The sequence below is a fragment of the Manduca sexta genome, chromosome 25, assembly GCF_014839805.1.
Source record: "Manduca sexta isolate Smith_Timp_Sample1 chromosome 25, JHU_Msex_v1.0, whole genome shotgun sequence".
NCBI classification, from domain to species: Eukaryota; Metazoa; Arthropoda; class Insecta; order Lepidoptera; family Sphingidae; genus Manduca; species Manduca sexta.
Genome location: NC_051139.1, coordinates 549,473 through 569,771, shown reverse-complemented (window position 1 = coordinate 569,771; position 20,299 = coordinate 549,473). Strand labels below are relative to the sequence as shown.

Genomic DNA, 20,299 nt, shown 5'->3' with positions numbered 1-20,299 from the left:
ATGATTTTTCCATTGACGCGATTTGGGATAATTCCATTTGTCACAAACTATGGTTAGTCAATGATTCAAATTATATTTTCTCATGCACCAACTGCAATAAAAATGTCGGTTGTTTCTCCGAAGCTTTATTTCGTTTTGTGTATTTTCTCAGAAACCAGAGCTGCGATATTATTTGCCCACGGGTTATCCCCACACTTGGCTCACTTTCCATTCTCGTTGCCAGGAGTGACGTCACTTTAATTGGCGTATTCCTTTTAATTGTTAAAGATAATTTTCCTCAGCACTAAGTGTTCTAGATCATGGAGGCAATTAATAACCTGTGACAAAGGTTTCCATGAAATTATGTGTCAATCTTTGTGTTGCGTCTGGTCATTCTCTTCTGGGGAAGTAATAACAAAAAAGTATAAACAGAAAGTAAACCGTAATTAATCGTATTAAATAAAGATTTAATCTAATTAACAATTATACCAAAATTTCTAATCACTTTCCTGTAAGATCAGTGATTATAATTATTGTAAATTTTTCATAGGCGATGGTGGCTCCTCATAACCAAACATGTTTTCACATTCACCAGTTTTCTCCATTAACAATGTCAAATATAGATTCAACTAATCACAGAAAGGGTTGTTTATCGTCACACGTCTTGTCCTAAATATCATGCAGTGTCCAATTAGATAAGTGTGTAAATCACGCCAAAAGTCGTTTGATGAAATTTAATAGTCGTCCACTGATTATGTTGGTTGTTTCTGTATGGGTATATCCATTAGACACCCGAAGCTTAACAAAAACTATCCATTAATACATTAGTCTATGCCAGAAGGCCGAAGTTAGTTATTTTCTCGAAATAGCAGAGCAACTGTTGCGAATTGTGACTAATGGCCGCTACGTCTCGAGGCGATTGCAACACCGCAGCCGTATGATAAATTGTTAACCAACCTGATCGTTTACTCCTGACGTGCAGGTATATCGTTCTGATGCTTCGGTCTCACGCGGCCGGGCTGGCTACGGGCGGTGGCCGTACCTCGCCCGGTAGGCTGTCATAACCAATATATGAACAACATTTGTTTTATATCAAGGTGATAATGTCTGTCGACTGCCTCTATTTGTCTCCGAAACTTACTTAATGATTTATGTAAAATATCGTAGTGTATACGGTCACTGCGCCACCACGACCCGGACACTGCACGGCGTGGTGTGGCCAGACACATAGCCAGAGGAACTCTGCAACCTTACCCAGTTGTGATTATTTTATTGCCACATTCGCAGAAATGTCATCTGCACATTGGAATACTATGTTGCACATTTCATGTTCAATACGGCGCGTCAGTTCTACTTGTCGGCTGCCGCGTGAAATTATTCATCTAAATGTACACGAGCTTCGGTGTAATCATTGTAAATTTTAATCCGGGTTACACACACAGATTTCTTTCAGATTAAACCATTCGCAAAGACTAACATATTAACATCCGAACGCGCAATCTCTGATTTATTATACGCGTGGGATTTTATTTCTTTTTTTAGAGGATACACAAGTTTTATTACGAAATCTTTTACCCACATGCTAAAATGTTATCTCTTTATAACAAGTCTGAATATTTGAATTCTATTTTTAAATGGTCTTATTGTAAAGTTTTTAAAGTTATTTGAAAAAAAAAAGCGGGAAACGTTCCATCGCAAATTGTTGTTTTCGATTTAAGAATTTGCTACCGGTAATTATCACGACGGTATATAATCTGCCGAAATTCTTAGAAGCGCTGCGAACGCAATTGTGAGTGGAGTGCCAACGCATCGAATCGTTTTAATTGCACCGTGGAATATAAACATCGCGTGAGAAAATCGCCTACTGGCCGCCGACTACCGGCCGCTCGGCACGGGCATTCCCCGGCCCACTTGTTGACGCCGCGCCTTTGCGACTCTCCGCGAACTCGTCAGTTATCAATACATCTAATGGACGGAAGTAGGAGAGGGACGTGCCCAACACTGTCTCTTGCGAATAAAAAAAAACATCTAACAGACTCCTAATATAGCTACGATTCTTTGTATTCTATTGAAATATGTAGCGTTCATATAAACGTTTGTTCGGTTGCGGAATTGGATCGTCTAGTTCTCGTACACAGTTGGTTTGTTACGCTAATATTTACATATTTCGAAACACGAGAACATTTTGTTTAGAAAAAGGCAAGCAAATGAACAAGTGGGTCACCGGTTGGTGTACGATGCTTTGGATAGGCGATGTTATCGGGAAAACAATTTATACAGTTCATATGAAATTAAATATCTATATATTTTATTTGTTAGTAGTCATTAATAACTAATTCTATTCATTAATAAATAATTCTCCACGAATAGCAAATTCGTTGCCGGGATTCGAAGGGAATTCATTCCTTATTACTTTTTTATTATCACAGATAACACACTAAATTTAATGATAGTGTGGTTAAATTAGACGCATAAACCTGAATGAAATACATAGATTTCAACGAATCATTGTATTTGATTAACTGGCGCGTATACTAAGAACTACATTTTTCCATTTGTTCGTTTTCCTCGTTCATCGCGCTTGTAGAGGAAATGTTTCGATACTTATCTATGATGTGGTACAAAGATATGGTTAATTGAAAACATAGCAAACAGCTAGCTTTATGTGCTAATGTTTTAAATAGGACGCCGCGTATTTGCTGATTTTGATGTCATCATCATGTCGTAGATAAATACTGTATCCTATTGTAACTTAAGCCACGAGGTCAATAATACGTACCTTTAATATTTTTGAATCCTCGACAATCTGTCACATATAGGAATGTACTTATAGTTATTCATGGGCTATATAAAATTAAGAATAATTAAAACGTAGATAATTGTTCCTTACCGTTTTTCAGACCCGCTACAACATATAAAAATGTTTATTAAGTAAGTCGAGTATAATATTTTCTCACATATAATAGTATAGAAGTGTTTGTGCAGTAGTGCAAGTAATGTAACTGTAACAAGACCTGGCCGTATATAAATATAACGCGTGGAAGTTTTGATTTCCACATTCTTTCCCATCGATTCCTTACTTCAAAGAGCATTAGATGGCTTAAAGTTAGACAACTGCGACGAAGATGGCAAGTGATAGTCGGTCACCGGCGTCAAGGAACACAAAGCTAGGAAAATCAAAAGTGCTTGAATTGGCTAAAGTATTAACAGTTTATTAAATTATGATTTAGTAAGAAATCGAGATCATTGACCCGTTATCTTGCGATATCACATATCATACATCACGGTTGTTACTAAAACTATACACTCGGACATTTTTATGTCCCAATTTGTTAAGTTTATAGTGATTAACTCATCACCTTCCCGCGTTACACCATTGGGTGTCTGTTTATTCTCATGGTTTGATGATATAAAAATCTATTCATAAACAAAGAGTTCGATTTGTTGAGCTAAATGTATGAGGATTTTTTTTTTTATTTATGTAATTCAATATTATTTTAGATCGTTTAAGTATCACTTGTATGTTTGTGTAGGTACTGCCATGTCCGGTTAACATAAATCGAATCCTTCGAATTCAAAACAAAAAAAAAACACATTTAACAATAATGTAGCACGTTACGCACTGTAACATGTGTCAATATTGCCATTTCAATGTAATATTCCTTACCACGCTCTAATATGCACTATGCACCAATCAACATCGTCCTAAAGTGCAAACTGCGCATACGATCAATATTGTGCACGTGGATGGTCACGGGGCCGCGGAAATATACCCATAATTAAAATCAAAACTGGCCGCGCTGTTGCATAAAGTACCTTTGTTTGTTTTCGCGAAATTGTAAACTTCATAGACGCGAATAGTCCGTATCGGTAAACGCAGCGGTCGCACACGTGTGGGTACTCGAGAACGACAAGGGACAAATTAGCGAGCGGGTGCCTGATGGTGACTAACCACCAACGCGTATCATCACCCATAATATCTCAGAGGATAGGTTGGATTGTATCAACATTCCATGAAAGAAGGTCGAGTCTTAGGCCTTTGACAATCTTTCTGTATCTGACGTTTTTCTGGAAAGCAATGGGAAACGTGACGGCCCTTTAATGCGAATATTCCATATGTGGAATTTACTACTTACCACTTAGTGCAGATTATAGAATGAAATGAGTTAACTAAAATGCCCGCCGGCCGGCAGCAGTGATGTAAACAAGTGAATTTGCGGCTGATTGAATCTTGCCCGCGATATTATCTGCGTGAATTGCCGAGTGTCGAGTTGTTAGACGTGTTTACTGCGCATGGCAGGAGCCGATCACTTAATTTAAACCTTAATGTAATCTTTTTTTTTTAATTACTATATACGCGTAGGTTAAATAGACTCGTTAGGGACAGCTGCGAGCTTCCTCTAACAGAAGGTGTCTAGTTTTCCTCCGCAACCGCCCCTGCGCGGCTCTGTCTAGTGCAGTCCGTCCTGCCGTCCGGCCTGTCGTTTGTTCAGAAACCCTCGCGCACTACTCAGTCGTGCCTGCATCTTGTGTGTGTTATAAATTGTCACAATGTATTCCCAAAAATTCGTTATCTCTACAGCAGGTTACGAACGATCCTTGCGTTTCTGTTCTACATCATCTTTTTGGTTTCACTGCAGGCAGATACGTTTTTGCTACCAAAACAATTGATTTATGACACACTAAAGTTGATCACGGCGTGTACGTCAAGTGGCGTCTGCGCGTGGAATGTCTTGAACGTGAACTTTATCGTACTTGAGATATTTTTTCTTGGAATTTTGTACTTGTGTTTTCTTACAAACAAATGTTGAACTTTAAAGTTTATCTTTGACATTTTATTATTAAAACACAATAAATGAGTCAAGTTATAGTTAGTGGTCACCGTTGCCCGTGAACACATACTGCAAAAGACTTGCTTAGTCCAAATATCAGTTTGAATTACATCAGGTTCTTGGCTTTTCAGTTATTGAAATAATTTTCAGTCCGGACTCGTGTCTATTATATTTTATTTAATTCCGCAGGACTACATACATATGTCCGGTAAGATATCAAATATCAATTCATCGACAAAATTTAATGCAATTGCAAAGTGTTATAGAAGGTATTAATTCTAAAACAATATTATGTTTAGTTTAATAATGGTTTCTATCACATGATCGCTGTCATTGTGAGTACGTCGTCCGCGGGATGGACGGCGGGCTGTAATTTATACAAATTACGTATGAAACTGGCAATATTGTCAAGTCACCATTTGGCACTAGACGGGTGTGCCGCAATTGCGAACACGCTCGCCAGTTTGTAATGAGAATAATGATGGAAGCTTGCGCCATAGATCAGTCGGTGCGCGTGCGCAGCTTGCCGATGGCGGGAAATCGACGTATACTTGCGTAAATACGGCAGCCACAACTCTTTACGTTAGATTCACCAACTGAAAAGATTTTAAATTAATCCCCAACCAGATGTGTGTGACTCACAATTTATTACCCACTGGCCACTACGACGGATTTCAAAATATAATCAACGCTTCAAAAGAGGGCATGTCTATTGGTGTCGCGGTATATACGGTAAATGGAAATAAATGTTTACCTTAATGAAGGCAGAACGGATGATTGAATGATACCCATTTATGAAAATGCCATAAATTTAAGTACTGGCGTGAATGTTTTTCACAGCACAAAAAATATAAGTATAGGCACTTTTTTTTAAAAGTGACTTCTGACTATATCTGTAACACAAACAGAGTCTTTATATGGCAATTAATGATTTAAAAACCGCTTCTAAACTCATTGATTTTGATGTATCTATGTATATTGTAAATACAATTCCATGGAAGTTAAAAGTAGGCCGCATTGCATCAACAGGGCGATGCACGCGAGCGGTAGACACCATAGCGCTAGCGCTTGATTGCGAGCGCAACTTTGTAATCCTCTCGTGTCACGAATGCAACGACACATGCATTTTGTGAGCAAAAAACAGACGTGACGACGGCTTGTTACGTTAAACGTACCTCGTCACACGTAACAAGGCCTGGTGACAGTTGGCTAGCTGACCCCGGACACCAATATCAACAAACCTGGATATTGGGGAGGAATGTTATGTTTTATCCGGATACAATCTAAATCTCACTCTTGCTTGTATTAGTATCAATAAAGTATTATAATTTTATGCTTAAAACACCCCTGCTAATACCATACAATTTTGGACAGTCTAACCTGATGTGTTAAATTATAAAAATATGCGAATTAAGTCACGTGGCAACTCTGATCATTCTGACGTGGAAAATACATGTAATTAGTGTTTGGTGTTGAAAATGCACATATTAATAACGATTTCTCCTCCGCATACGTCGGTAAATAACTTAAATAATTATGCAAACGAAACAGTGCGTGGGGAAGGAAGAGTGATTAACCCATCATCGAGTTGTTTAACATAATATTATAACGTAACTTCGAATGTTATTTACATGCCGAAAAAAAATATTTTGAATAAAAACATAAGTATATCCTTGTACTTACGACATCCTAGAAGTTCGCAGAGGTTATTTCCGTCCGTTACCAGAAAATCTTAATTTCGGATCCGAAGCAACTCTGCGAGTTTGCAGTATCGAAACATTCACACTAATTATGATTGCCCATTCTGAGTATTCTACGAACTCACTAGTTTCTGAGCCTAAGCACTCTCCGTATAGACCAGTCGGTGATTTTATGAATAAAATGTACCCTTAATATGAAAACGCGAGTACAATCTACTCGCGAGTAATAAGTATAATGAAATTGCCGGAAATACAAGAATCACAACAAGCCGTGAAGGAAACAAGCACACGCCACTGAATCAAAATTATATTTTCCTTTTCTGACTTTATTAATCCATCCAGTGCGGCGGAAATCAAAGGGTGTTTGAGTTTGGACTTATGAGATAGCGGTAGCAAGAATTGTACCATAATTTAGAATAGGCGCGATTTATGATACCAGCCAGGGTAACTAAACATTGTAGATTTTCCCAGAAAATAAACCGGTAGCGCGCCGGGAAGGTGGGAATATTTTTCGTGGAATAACACTTTTTGTTAATCGTCCTTCATTTTTAACTAATACTCTGAGTCCAGTTGCTATTTATACAGTCTAACTGAAAACCCCGTCTTCTTATTTTTTTGTTCAATTATAATTATTGTGATAATCATGGTAATATCTACCCCCGGCACACCATCCGTGGCCAAATAGACTCCTGGGTTGCTGACGTTGAAATACGACATTAAAAGTCCTATTATAAATAAAAGTCTGTTGTAAAGTCAAAACGTCACGTACCATTGTTAAGGAAAGTTTCGATGTACCGTTGTAGGCCGAAAGTAATGTAATCTTTAGATCAATCGAAGTGTATACCCAATAGATTGGCGCGTCTCGGGTCGACGTCCTCGGCGTACATGAAGAAATTTGATATGTCGCCGATACGCGAAGCTCATGGAGCGTTGCGGCAAGCGGGTCAGATGTTACAAGACTCAAGAGCCAACAGTTCATTAGGAGAATTCCGAGCACCGCTTGTGGCCACGGCAAAAACTGTTTTGCGTCATTTCGCCGCTACGCCGATGGGTGGTGGAGGTGTTTTTTTGTTGGCTCTCTAGATAGATCTATCCGTCTGACACGCGGACATTGACCGTAATTCATATTTTTTTACGCGCACAGTTACCATGTGAACCACTTGGTATACGTGGAACCATACTCTTAATATTGGATTTGAGTAGGCACTTATTTATGTACAGAACACCTTATAAGATACGATAATTCTTATTCGTCAAGGACCCAAACGGTATTACAGCGTCACGCTTGCAATTTATCGCACAATTTGCTGAGTTGCGGGTCATTTTACTCATAATAATTTCCTCGTGTGGTACTTACGTTGTAATTATTTACTATTATTGTTGTTCGTAAATAATATTTAAGTTGTAATTTGTGTGTCGGAAAGCTAAATGTGTCGTATCGTGCAAATTATTGCAACCGGGATAATATGCACAGCGGCAGACAAACGCCCCGTCGTCGTGACCGATCACATTTATATAAGTTTTCTGGAATTTTCAAAGCCGAGCGTGTGCGTGCCAAAAGTTTGGAATTGTTGCGTACCATCCACGAAGTTTTTTACTTATTCACTTATTTAGATTGGTATCCAAGGGCAATTTTATAAAATATCAAATAAGCTATGAAAATTTATAAACATTTATTTGATTTGAGTTAAACTGCACTATGACGTGTAGCACCATGTTTCATTTGTTGGCGATGACAACTCTTTAATAAATGTAATAAATAAACAAGTTAACCGGATGTTTTAGAATAAACAATAACTTGCCTATTTATTGTGTAACTATTACACTATTCCCAGAAATAGATACAGATATTTACTTGCCGAAAAATCGACGCCATTCTAGAAAGGTATTGAAATTATGTGTGGGTTATTATAAAGTACTAGACCTCCACGAATAATTCAAAACCAAGATAAGATAAATCCGTTCAGCCGTTCTCGAGTTTTAGCGAGACTAACGAACAGCAATTGATTTTTATATATATAGATTATCAGAGCTGTTGTTATCAATTAGCAATTTGTCAAAGTCCTCAAAGGTGTTTCAAAGTCAACATTGCATTTCCTATCAGTTTATGGCTATCAGATTTATGTAAATGAAGGTGTGTATGTGTCAGGCTCTGCGTGCGTGGGGCTGTGGGTGTTGTGGATACTGGGTTGGTGTATAGATAGCGGTGTGAGAGGATATGGGGCGGGCGGGCAGCACGCGGCGCGAGCAGCGAGCACGCGGCCGCGGCGTCGCGTCGGCCGGCGCGAGCGCGCCCAGTCTGAGTGCCGCCGCGCTGCCAGCCGCACGCGCGTCTACACGTGCCACACGCCATCACACAACACACCGTCCCCATACAAACAAACGAATGATGTCCGTTTGCATGTACCTCTTCTGTCCCTGGTTCTTTCTTGTGATCTACTTGGGTTTCCTGATGCTGGACGTGTGAGCGGTCCCCGGCGCGTGCGGGCTACGAGAGCGCAGACGCGCCGCTCGCTGCGATCGATACACGAGGGTAACGGGCTAGCGGTACTAGCGGGCCGGCCGCCGGTGTGACACGCGGGTGGTTCGGCGCGTTGGGCGCTCCGGCGACGGTGCCGCGTGCCGGGAGCGCGAGTGGTGTTATGCGGGCCGGTGGTGCCGAGTGGTGAGTGGTGGTGCTGCGTGCCGGCCGGCCGTCACGATCGCTCCGCACGCGTCGGGCACGCGGCCCGCCATGAGTGCCGCCGCCGCCACGCCGGAGGTGCGCGCGCCGCACGACGCCTCGCCGCCCGTCCTGCTGCCCACCATCAAGCCGGACCTCGGCCTCAATGATGCCACGCTCTTCGCAGTCTATTGTTTTATTAAGAATTTCATTGGGTGAGTCCGTTTTACGCACACCTATTATGCTCTAACAATGTGTTGCGAGCACTTCACGACTATCACGCTGATCAAATTCAAAGTGGGTTTTAATTTAACTTGTCTTGCGTTTAAGTTTTCGTTATTATGCGTTGTTTGCATTATCATGGGTAAATAGCGCCATATTATAATATTATTTTTGACCTCGACGTCAATCTGAGGTACAAGTGAGATATCGCTATATTAACTTGGCAAGGTCAATTTATTTATGACCAATGCATTTGAGGCATTGGTTAGGTATGTTTAAATCGACTAATCGGTCAAGGAGTCCTTGTTAGCATAATATAGTAAATGTGAAATAACTAATATGAGGTGACATGACACGAGAGTTATTTTAAAATATGCAAAAATATATATATTTCATTCAAAAACAAAGCACAATGAATTCAGCCTTGAGCCGACGTAGTCTTAGGTAAAGTTTATCTATTTTGTACAAGTACATGTCGAGTAGTTAGAAACAATGCGTTTTGTTACTAACGCGTTACTCGAATATGTAAAGACGAAATACTGGCAACAACGACACCCTGACCCCAAATTTTGACACATTATGAGGAGATTTACAATATTTCACACGTTAAGTATTTGTTTATACTATATTATTATATACAATAAACATACAATATCTGAAACCGATAAGGTTCCCCGTACACTTGGGCCTGTATTTTTCATGATAATTTTGTTACTACGCGGAATATGTAACACACAAAGTACACCAATAAGTTCCTTAAATTATTGGGACGCTTATTGACTTGTCAATAATACTTCTTTACGGCAAGCATATTTATTTATACTAGTTAATCAGTTCAGTAGTTCCAGGGTCACCACCTTCATGCAAACATTTTATATATGTTACCTCTTTATAATATCTGTTTTTTGTATTGATATGACATTTACGTTGTTTGTTTAAAAAAAGCGTGTAATGTAAAGTATAATAAAAAACATATGCCATCTTAGTTGGCGCATAACCTTGAGCAGTGGGTCGGTCGCCGGGCAGTGGGCACACAACACGGCCGCTCCCGTGTTTACGTTTTTTATCACATTCGATTTATTCGAACCAAGATAACGTTTACACATATGTAACACATTTATATATAGCGCGATATTATTCAAATATTTATGTTTTATTTGGAAAACAAATATTTTGCGAAGTTTAACTGTACAGTTTACTAACATTACGACGAATGCGGAACACTTTTTTATGTAGATTCTTTAGAGCAGTATTCTAGTAATTTTTGTTTACACAGTTAATATCTACTATTTCATCGTACCACCAGTGGGATTGTCGAAATCTCTGTTCCTCTATACATTCAACGAATCATAACTTTCTTATTTTTTAGAGTTGCGGGCTCCGGTAGTGCATGGGGTCACAGCGATCATTTACCATCCCGTGACGTGGCCTGTATAATGTATATTATACTATATACTCTTATAAAAAGCTCATTTCAACTTATCCCATGTAGAGAACAACGTTTGGTCAAAACACATTTCATAATAATTAAAAGTAAGATTAGATTAACGCTGACCCACAAAAAGCCTTACTGGGTGTCAATTAACAACAGCCCATTGAAAATCAACACACCAATTCAATTGTATCCGCAATTGTTTACCTTTATGCACAGATTATTAAACCTAAAAGACGCCACACGCAGGCTTTATTCCTTTATCAAATATGACCATAATCTAGTTTAGACGTGAGTCGTAACTCGTGACCCTTTTGCTTCGTGGTTTCAATACGTAACTTTTGGGTGCACTAATTTTACCCACGGGATACAAAATTTTTAAGTTTGTAATTCCCCACTTTTGTAATCTAAGCAACTAACCCCACATTTAGAGAACTTAAAGGAGACTTTGTGAGTATTGAGTACCTGTTACAATAAGATTCTGATGCATAACTTGCTGTCGTTTTGAGGCTTATTGATCTGCATCTCTATATAATTGTGCATGCACCATAAATAGCCCACTGTCCGTGGCTAATTGCTGGCAATAAAGGGCGGACATTAGCCGTGCCGAACTTTGTTAGGAGAAAGTCATAGTTTAGAAAGTACGCTTTGTTTTGTTGTCGTGTCCACGCGCCATGGTCCTTGCCGGCGGCGAGATAAGCACCCAGCCCATTAGATATACTAGATAACTCCGCCACGGCCGATGAGCTGGCCGATTTTGATATGCTGCACTTCAATCTCTTTCCATGTTTAGTCTCTGTGATGTGGTACAAAACTCTTGCAACGTACAAACGATATAATAAATAATTTTGAATAATACAATCTTACAGGACTCTAAAGCTAGGCGACTTATTAGCGCTTAACTTTTCACAATATTTATAATAGATATGAGCTGAACCTAGCTGCTGTATTTTTTACGCTTTATGTGTAGTTCGGGAAATTTCATAATATAAGTGTGTGATATTTTGTTTCAACGTTCGTTTATAAATGTTCATAGAGCTGTTGTGCGACAGTTTCACTGCAGGTCTCTGCGGGTTCGCAATAGATATCAAGTTGGTTGGCTAATTTCAGATGCAACGCTGTTGTTTTGTTGCCTTGCACATCATCACTTTCACAAGAAAAGGGAAAGTGTAGGTGGCGCCGGTTCCCTTGCGGTCAGATTGACTCGGGCTATCGGCCGCCGCTAATTCCTCTTGTTTATTTCATTTCACACTAATGGTTGCACACTAATCTTTGCCGATTTCACTGTTAGTACGGTAATTCAAAATTTTCTCTTTCAATTACCTCTCCGTTCCCGTTTATGAGAGTTATTTTTGTTATGAAATCTGTCAATTTCACTAATAATTATATAACATCTGCATTTGCACCGCGTACGTTTGTAGGTCGTTGCGCAATTGTGATCATATCGACAGCACGTCCGTTGTTATCGTAATCAATCTCTGCGGGGGATGTTCCGCGATTCGACCGTGTCACATTCGCTTTCCATTATCGACATCATCGCTTGATCGATCTGCTCACAACGAACTTACTCTGTTGAGCCGGTGAAGCCTTGGCTTCTATCCCCAGTAGGAGCAATCAATATTGCGACTAATAAATTGCGCAGATTTTAATTGCTGCTGATGTGGCGATTCGCTCGATATGAGAATAGATAAGAAAAGACAAAACAATCGCAATGATCCGTAATTTTTCTTAATGTTTGTCAACACGCTTCAACCAGAGCTGCTCGTACATTCCGCCGAAATGTCTTTTAGTTCGAAATGTTGTTTTCCTCCTTTTACTTTTACATTTGCGTCTGTACTCTGTATGATAACCTCATTAATTTTTCCCGTTTCACATTCATCTGTATTTACAGTAATAAATCTAAGTGATATCAGAGGCGACCCGATGTTTCGCAGTTCATTAACATTGCGTTTGTACTTTTTTTTATGATGGTACTTCAGTTGATGATTCCTTTACCTCACGGATGATCCCTATTATTTTTTGGCACACTATCAAAGAATTTAGAATTGTTGTGAACATTAAAATTTTGGGTCATTTAATAAATTTGTATTCTCGGTATTATGTCTATTTTGAAACTAAAATTAGTCATAAAATTATAACTCTGGTTAGGTCGTAATAATAGCTTTTATTACGAAGGTAAGCAGAGATGCAAATAACTATTTTTGATTCTATGAAGTATAAGTATTAAAAATCTATTAGTGGCGTGCCTATCGCCTCTCTCTCTCTCTCTCTCTCTCTCTCTCTCTCTCTCTCTCTCTCTCTCTCTCTCTGGTCGACCCTTCATATCTAAGGATCGCGGTCAGCATCAGAGTTGCATCGCCTATACCTATCGCCTACCGTGTCCTTATTATACGAATTGAAATCAAAAAAATCTTGACGCACGTCGCGACATCATCGTTAGTTTCGTACCAGTTCGCTTCCAATAAACAATTGAAACAATAACAATTTTTAAACATTTAATATTCACAATATAGTTAGATTATTGTCTTGTTTAATTTAATAATTACATAAGACAATAGTGCAACGTCGTTTTGCGCTTGGTTGCTGTCGATCACCTGTCGGTTATCATAAACTTTGGTTTTGATACGATAGCAGATATGATATCGGATAGCTCGTGTCTATGCCAATGTGTAACTAGGATGTTGCGCAACGGCAATGGGTATGGTATGGTGGGAATGTACGTGGTGCGTTTTCTGCTTTCTCCGTCGCGTTATCTGTGTTGACAATTGCCAAGTATCTTTAGTTATCACCAATTCTTGTTACTAATATGTTGATTACCAAGACTGCGTGCATGTTTTAGTTGGATTTTCAATTAATTTAAAAATAATAATGAGGATTGGAAACTGCGCGTTTGGTCCTCCAGCTAGTTATGCGATCCGTATGAGTAGCCAGTTTATTTTATTATTGACTAACTTTTGCCTGCGGCTCCCCCTGTCTGAATAAGTTTTTGCGGATTAAAAGTCACAATTTATATTTTCCCGGAATAAAAAGTAGACTTTAGCACTAAGGAATAATGGAGCTTCTAAGTAGTGAAAAAAAAAACATTTAATAGTTCCTGAGATTAACACGTTCAAACAAACAAAATCTTAAGCTTTATATATTAGTAAAGATTATAGTATAGAAAGTTTGTAAACAAGCTAAAGAGGTCGTGTATGAATTTGAACGATCGTGTATAAAAATATTTTTGAACGTGATGTCATTCTGTTAACTCTCACGTCTTCAACGATTTATGCATATATGTGCCTGCACGTGTTCGATACCTGTTGCATTACATTTTAATCTTGCACGAGCTACTGCTCATACATTTTTTGGCAACCTTAGTGATGCAGCGCGTGATAAACAAGCTGTGCAACAAGAGATTGCAAGTTCACTACGGCGCGTAGACAATTGTTTGCCGTCATCTCCAAATAATCTATGGTTTTGGGTGTACAACACCACCACCCAATAAATATCAAGTATTTCCTAGGGTAGTACGTTACTGTAGAGTTCCAGAATGTGTAATTGTAGGCTTATGTCCAACACTCCTGTTTCATAGATTGGTGGAGTTCTACATTAAAACCCACAATCCTTATAGAGATTGGCAATTAACACATCATTGCTTCGTAACTGCGGGCTTCATGGTCGTATATGATCACGTGCCGTCAGGTGCCCGGACCTGTTTTATATAAAAAAAAACCTAAACAACGAGGCTTGACGGACGCGGGGCGAGCGATTAGCCGACATCACATCTCGCATATTGATTGACGTGGTGCCATGACGCCACCCCACGAAACGTCCCCTTTAACGCAAGGACGCCGGGGAATCGGGACGCGCGCACACTCACCACTCCACGCCTCAGTGTGTACACGGGCATCGGACGGAGAGCACGCTCCGTATCCGCATTGCATTGTTATACCCGCGAAAACGCGTTTAAAGTGTTTTCATCACATAAAATTTAGTCAGGTGTATGTAGAGAGGACGCGAAACACCACCGGTGAGTACCTCCTGGCCTCGCGCCGACTGCGCCCTCGATAAGCTAAGTAGGTCAGGCTTCCGCGTCCTCGGAACCACGGGATTTATTTATGAATGGGCGTGTATGTGTTAACACCGCATCTTCAGCGATTGTTTCAAGCCGCTTTACTATTCTGTGTTACCGTCCTGGACGCGTGTGTACTTTCCGCCCCTCCTTGTGTACACGCGGTCGTTGTACCTAACTTGACGTCATCGCTAACGTTCATTAAATATGTACTAATTGATGGAACATTGTCAGAATTGTAAATCTCATGGTCTACAGTGTTCGAGTGTTCAAAAAAGGAAGAAACAAAAAACGCGCTCAAGTAGCTTATAACGCTCCCCAATGGTAACTGAACACAAAAGCACAAAGCAGATTTTTCAGGCAAAACAATAAATCTTGAGCACGTCTAATTATTGTAAGAAAAGCTCGTCCAAAAACGTAACTCTTATAGTTTTTGACAGGGCATTGTTCCGTCTGCGCGGGTCTTTTGTCCGACCGTTTACGAAATAGCATTCTCCTTAATTTTCTAACCACAAAACTTTTATTACTCATAATTTAGATGACAAAAGAATTGGGAAGGAATTATGTTGTATGCGTTACAAAAAATTAATCGCTTTGTTGGGTTAATGGTGATGTATTACTTAGGATATTAAACCGGTGAGGTCCTGGGCCCGATCTCTAGGTAGAGCGTTGTGGTTATTCTAATCCTCATACAAGTAGACTTAAATTTATGTTAAATATTGTTTTAGTCTGGCCCAACATGTTCTCATGAAACGAACATACAATAGATCACACCTCTGCTCCTCCTTTATGAGAAGTAGTCAACAAAAAAAAATCAATCCTAGTATAAACATTCGACTCCAGAGATGGGTGCGTTTTATGGCAATGATGGAAAAACGTGTGACATGTTTAAAGATACAATTCCCACAATCTTGGAAATCCTTCTCCTTTGCATAAAGCGCTTAAAATTGTTTTTTTTACTTAGTGTATGTGGTGTAGATTTCTTTGTTTTGATATCTGATAATTATCTATTACATGACATAGTTTAGGGTTTACAAAAAATCCGCTAGTGATTTAATTATGTCATGAAGACTACATGTGCAGACTGTTGGAGCTTGTCTTATTATACATAACAATTACAAATGTTGTCGCACTATCACTCAATCCACAAACACATTAGTAATTCAGCTCCTGCATTGAGCTAATTACCTAGTTGCATTAACACACTATAAATACGACTTTATATAACCGAGTGTAGGTTTCGACATGTATAAATAAAGCCGTTTGCAACCTCCTTCGGCGGAGTCCACGTAACGTGCGTTATTCATTCGAATGTAACGATAACAGTGGTTTTCTTTTTGTAACGCTCTTATAATTTTTCAACGAAGCCGGCAACCGGATGGCTGTACGCAAGTTCGAAAAACGCATGAATATATTATAGATAGTTCAACAAATAAAATACAGTATACATGCGATGACACTGTATATAAGTAACTTTTATTGAAATATCTGCTATCATAACACTTTCTGTTTTGCTGGGTCTTATGTGCTTGTCTCATACCTCGACCTGTTACGTACGTTGTTTTGTCTAAATCTTATGATTTATCAATATTTATGATCGCTCGGCGCTCTAAACTTTTCGAGTTATCGCAATAACCACCCTGAACCGAACGAGCTCTTCCGAAAATATAATCGGAATACACACCTGTGTGTTATGCGTATGTGTACGAGTTTGCAACTATAAAACGGCAAACGGTCACTTTCGCGTCGAGAAGGACAAAGTTTATTGCCAAAAACCAGATCCGGGCGCGTGTTGTGTCGAGTTTTTGATTATGGCGATTTTTAACGACCTCGCCTTCCGAAACTTGACGGCATCACCGCAACACTATTAGCATTTTATTGTGATGGTCTCTCGAGTTTAGGTGAAACGTCGAAGTTATTATAGGCTCTTTTGATTGAATTTTTATAAATGTTTTAAATTGAAACACAAATTTGCCCCTAACGACATTACGTTAGCTGACATAGTTAATTAAATCAATTTTCTGAAAAATAGATGTTTTGCTTTGTTTTGTATTTTATAATTTATTTTGTGAATATTCGTAAACTTAGTCAATATAAAGTAATTATGAATATAAAATGTTTTTTAACTCTTCTAATAAAAGAACATATTTTATCAAAGTAAACAAATAAGTTTGTTTCATTCTTATTATACCTATCACGACAAGTAATGCTACCATACAATATGAACAGCAATACAATATGAATCCAAATGAACAGTCTTTTATGTTTGGGTTTCTATTCCGATATTCATGTTACATTATCTGCAAATTCTTTTAAAAAAATTTGTTACATTGATATTACTACATACAGCTAATTCTGTATTGTTGAAGTTGTGGTACAAATAAGCGCATAAGGAGTGCAGCGACAGTTTCGCCTCGGTTCCGATCACACGTTGCGACTCGCGGCGGTCGGCCGTGCTCACTTCCGGTGCCGCCGCCGCCCCCGACCGCCCGCGTCCGCCGGCGTCAGGTGCTATTTCCACCTCTCCGTGAACCGACCCGCTCGAAATTCACGTTCAAAGTCAATTATTTATAAGTCAACCGACAAATCTCGCTTTTCGTTTAAATGAATAACGAGTCAAGGATTCACGCGTCGTTGCTCCCTCCGAGCTGCCACTCGCCAGTCGCCACCATAATATTATTTATAAATACCATCGATACGCCTCCGTTCCTGGTTCTCGAAATAATTTATCGGCGCGCGCCGAGTGTCCTTGGTCCGATTCGTGTAGGAAACGTCCCATTTAACACAACCGTGCGTTTGGTACACGAACAACACTGGCGTGTGACCCCGTTTCCCCCGGACTTATTATGTTCTCGATGCAACCGACCTACAGCGCCAATTGTTTATCACTGTGTAATTAATGGAATACACACATCTAACAGTTAGAACCTGCCACGTGACCTTGGCCGTCAACGATCGTCCCCGACAACGACATAACTTCAATTAACGTAGAAAGTCGCTTAAACGGTAATGCAACATGCATGCCGTGCGTCTGCGACGCCTAAATATAAACACGTATTCTATCACTCGATCAACACCTTGCGCACTCATCGTACTTATAAAAAGCGGCGCAGCGCGAGGTCGCAGCGTGGCACACAGTGCGGCACCCGCGCGGCACCCGTGCGCCCGCCGCGCGCAACACTCGCACCAGCCACCGACGGCGGTGCTTTATCACGTGCAGCAGTGACATCACGCGCGCCTGCACCGCCCGAGCCAATGGCTCTTGGCAACTTGACGCCGATTGATAGAGGTGTCGTCCTCAATAGTGTACGTAACGCGGTTGCGGTTAGTCGTGTCCGTATGGTGCAGAAATTGATGGCCGAGCTGAAGGTGCTGATCGGGAAGCGAGCCCCGGCAGGCGGGGGCGCGAGCGCCGCCCCCCGCCCCACAATACACGCGGCGCGATCTAAAAGTCAACCTGCACAAGCACATGAGTATCGTGTTGGACAGGTCAGTCGGCCTTTCTTATCAATTTACGCTTCTGGAACAACTGTGTTGAACGTTGAATTAAATACAGGTGCGGTCAATTCGAATCGACAATGATAAATAGCGGCAATATCCTGCATCAAATTGATTACAGATTGTAGATTATTACTGTACATAGACCGTCATATTGATAACGCTAGCTAGACGTGTTACTGATAAGTGAAAGTATGCAGTGGCGCGGAACTGATCTCGTAGCACCGCGCGGAGCCACCCGTCCCCGCCTGCAACGCTCTGTACTTATGTTCTGGGCGGGCACCCACTACACACTGCGTCTATAACCCGAGGTTTCAAAACTACGATTTACCAAAATGTTGCTAAATTTAGGGGTCCAAAATAATTTTATATATCACCGTCGATTTCTGATTCTTGCCATCTTTTAACTTATTAGGTACATGATACAGCATTTATTTACGTTGTTTATTAAAAAACTTCCTCGCGGAATCTATGAAAAATTATCGCGGGAGAATAATACAAGGGCATGATAACAGTTATATATCGTTATGAGTAATGAACAAAGTAAATTGACAGCGAATGCCCATCGCGCTCAGGCGTACCACTCGTGTTATGTTGACGGATCAATATCGAAGCCTCCCCGCGGTTTGGCGAGCTGCGTGTTTTATCGGGGTAATTGACATCGCAGAGGTTACGTTTCCTTGTTGATCAAATGTGAACGGAATATTTGTGGATTTTGTACGTTTTAACTTTAAACATAAATAAATATTTTTAGAAGAAAATAAAACATCTAGACAGAAACCAGAGATCTCTACATATTTATACACTGGCATTACAGCATTAGCTTCCTTCTAAATATACAAATTCTTATTTTTGTAATGAAGATGGCATCACTATTATTTCATTAAATAAATCAAGAATTAAATTCGAGGTGAAGGTATTCCCACACACCCGTCATCCGATGTATTATTATGGTGTACGTAATCTTAGTTTTCTGTCGAACACACAACTAGTTAATTGAATTCTTATGTAAGTTGGAAGATTGTAAAATTTCCATTTTACACGTTCCTCGTGTTGCAACAGTGATTTAAAAATATATCTGCTTCTGTAGTGGACTGTGTGGTAAGTGGTCAGAAAAACGAAAAACTATGTTCAATTTTGCATCGAGAATTTATTTTTCATTTGAAAAGACGGTCGGGTTTGTAATCTACATAGTGTTGTAAAACAACGCCAAAATATTGCTATGGCAACAAATTGCAAGCTCGCTACATATGTTTACTGATCACACGATTATTTATCTATGTGCAGGGCTTAAACCCATTGCCTCCTTTTCCACAACCGCCTCGCCGTCCATTGCGCTGCGGATACTGTTATTAATATACACATAATAAAAACATACAAAAGTTTATGTAACAGACAAGTGCTAATTTCCAACCTTGAATATATTCACACGATGATTACTTTACGAGTGTTTTGATTCTCGTTATAAATTCAGACACGACGCTTATAAGAAATATTTTAACGTACAGCTTTATTTTCATCGCTACATCCCGGCACGGGTACCTAACACTGAGCAAGTTTTTATTAGTGAAATGTACAATTAGAATAGTTTAGGTTTTATCTATATCTATCTATACTTATAATAAATCTGTAGAGAGGTCAATTCTGTACATGAAATATATTTCAAAATAACTATCAGGGGTGATTAGGGATCGATACTGATGCAAAAATGCAATTAGTAAAATTTTGTCTGTCTGTCTGTCTGTCTTTCTGTCTGTCTGTCTGTCTGTCTGTCTGTCTGTTGTCTGTCTGTCTGTCTGTATAACCGTTATAGAAACAAAACTACTCGACGGATTTTAACGAAACTTGGTACAATTATTTGTCATACTCCTGTGCTGGTTATAGTATACTTTTCATCACGCTACAATTAATAGGAGCAGA

The 20,299-nt window shown here is 39.6% G+C and overlaps 1 protein-coding gene across 4 annotated transcripts in view; it reads left to right on the top strand.

Annotated features, from left to right (window-relative positions):
- Positions 1–20,299, top strand: part of LOC115447750 (protein bunched, class 2/F/G isoform) — a 267,023-nt gene that overhangs the window by 174,068 nt on the left and 72,656 nt on the right. The window lies entirely within an intron of this gene.